Consider the following 2,665-nt stretch of genomic DNA (forward strand, 5'->3'; position numbering starts at 1 on the left):
CAATTCCTCATCAGTCAGATGGCTGTTCTGAGGATTAAAAAGCTAACGAAATTCCCTGGTGGTCCATTGGTTAAGACTGTTCGCTTCCATTGTAGAGAGCACAAGTTAGATTGGGGAACTAAGATCCCAAATTGATAAAGCTCTTAGAACTAATGCCTGGCACATAGTATCATCTGAGTGTTGACCACTGTCATTACCATCATTATCATTATTTATTGTCTCATTATTATTAAGAAACCCCAGTACAGGACTGAGGCAATGACTTTGTTGTTGTTCAGTCGCTAAGGCGGGTCTGACTCTTTGTATACCAGACTCTCCTGTCCTTCAGTATCTCCTGGAGTTTGCTCAAATTCATGTTCATTGAGGTGGTGATGCTATGATCCAATGGTAGCAAAATATTTATTTAAAAATTGACATAATTTTAATTTTGCACTATTTCCCATACTGTGAGACTATTTTGTTTTTTTCCCTATATCCCATAACTATGCAACTGTGATTTCCTCAGGCTCAGGCAGTGATTCTTCAGGAATCCTACCTGTTTTCATGGGGGTCTTGTCTTTTGTTGGTATTTCTTAGTTGTATGTCCTTAGTAAACACAACACCTCCTGAAACCCCTTCTCAGATCTTATGTACCAAGGAAATCCTGTCGCAGTATGTATAGTTCAGGTAGTTTTTCTTTTTTTGAAATGGACAAGTTATTTACTTAGGTTCTTTGCAAGAAGTTCAGAATACTACTTTGTGAGGATAAATTCCATCTGTAAGAGCAAACACAGAGCGGAGGTAGCCCTGGAGCTGAGGGACAGCTTTGATTCTTCACAGAATTTGTGAGTCCACAGCTTTCTGATCAACCTTGCGCTGCTCTGTGATCTCATATTTCTCTCTCTCTGTGTCGAAGATCTCACCCTCCTGGTGTCTGGGTTTACGAAGCTGCTTCTTCTTAAAGTGTCAGTGAGATGTTCTGGGATTTTCACACCGCTGATATCGATTTTGGTGGAGGCGGCAATGACAAATTTCTGGTGTGTTCTATGCCGAGGAACTCGATTGAGGGATAGAGGCCCGGTCACAAGTAGCAAGCCACTGCCCAGCTGCTTCAGGAAAACAACCCTCTTGCCTCTGTGGCGCCCAGCGAGGATGATCAGAATGGCCCCAGGAGTGATGCTGGCATGCAGCTTCCTCACATGCTTACTGAAGGGTTTTTTGCTGTGACTCAACAGTTTCCGAGGCACGTCTTCAGTAGGGTAATACCTAGGCATTTTGCGAAGTTTGACCACTCGGGAACCGCCATTCTTGTCGCCACCAACTGGTTTTGTGACAGTAGCAAGAACCTGAACCTTCTTTTTCTTTTCGACCTTGGATTTAGCTGCTGAATACTTTCTCTTGTACAGGGCCTTTCTGGAGTACATGGCTGATCGGGAATATCTGCCAATTCCTCTGACCAGGACAGGATTTCAGCTGCAGTGGGGCTTCACCTTCTTAACTTTCTTCACCGTTTCCACCTTTTTAGCCTTGTTGCCAGCATCAGCCTTCTTGGCTTCAGGTTTTTTCTCCTTAGTATCTGGCTTCTCAGCCTTTTCACCCGCCATCTTGCAAGATGGAAAAGAGGTAGTTCAAGTAGTTTTTCTTATCCTTTACACCCTCCAGTATTGAGATTTATCCACCATCTTTCTGCTTAGTTACAAGAGCCTTTGCAGTTTGTCTTTGCCTACTTGGCATTTCAGTAGCTATAATATTTAATGACATGACTTTGTCAATGTAGAGATTGCATTATTCTCTTCTAAATAATTTGTAAACTCACATTTATTATTTACATATGAAAAGATAATTCCTGGAGTAACTAAAGTTGACATTTATGGTAGAACACAATAGCATGGAACTTAGAGTACCTATAAAAAAACAAATATTAACATTCTGAGCCAAATATTTTATTTAACTATGGAAAGCTAGTTCTTTCCATAATTATCATAAGACAGTCTTTTTCAGCCAGCTATAAATACTGACTTTCACAGGCTCTGATGCTTATTTCATTTGGTGGTTCAAAGAAGTCTTTTAGCTATTTAGCTTCATACAGCTGATTTTTCTATTCAGACAGATTATACCATCTACTACAATATGGAATGATTTACTAGCAAATTTCTTTCTTTTAATTTTTCCCTTATTTAGCCTTCTAAGAGTTCCTGCTGTTAAACTAAAGTAATTCCTTTACCTAAATATTTTTGCATTCTATTATAATATTTCCCCATCTGGTCTCTCTTAGCTAGAAATCATTTTATCAACTTATAGGAATATTTGTCTTTATTTATGCTGCACATGTACCCACTATAATGTTTATGCTGCAATGCATGATATGCTTCGGGTAAACAATTATGATACTATTTACATTATGGAGATACTCAGGGTTTCTCATTTTTCAGCATAACATTTATCATTTGTTCCTAAAAATTTGCTACCACCTTTATCGTTAACATAATTGTTAATATTTTCCTCCAGACATCTACAACCTCACAGACACTCCCTTGTGCTTATTAGTGAGCATTTATCATTAGTGATATTGGCCACTGTTAGCCTGTTCTTACTGTGGGTCATTTATTTAATGATGAGTAAACAGTGAAGTCAAGTATATGTGTCTACCATTTTGAGTCATCCTGTTTAGAATTTTTGTTAGAAG

At 38.8% G+C, this 2,665-nt stretch overlaps 1 pseudogene; it reads right to left on the reverse strand.

Moving 5' to 3' along the window:
* Nucleotides 1-711: 711 nt before the first annotated feature.
* On the reverse strand, nucleotides 712-1,620 carry LOC129562194 (large ribosomal subunit protein eL6 pseudogene; annotated as a pseudogene).
* Between the last annotated feature and the right edge of the window lie 1,045 nt (nucleotides 1,621-2,665).

The sequence above is a fragment of the Moschus berezovskii genome, chromosome 5 (genome assembly GCF_049115385.1).
Source record: "Moschus berezovskii isolate FMDL1 chromosome 5, NW_MosBer_1.0, whole genome shotgun sequence".
NCBI classification, from domain to species: domain Eukaryota; kingdom Metazoa; phylum Chordata; class Mammalia; order Artiodactyla; family Moschidae; genus Moschus; species Moschus berezovskii.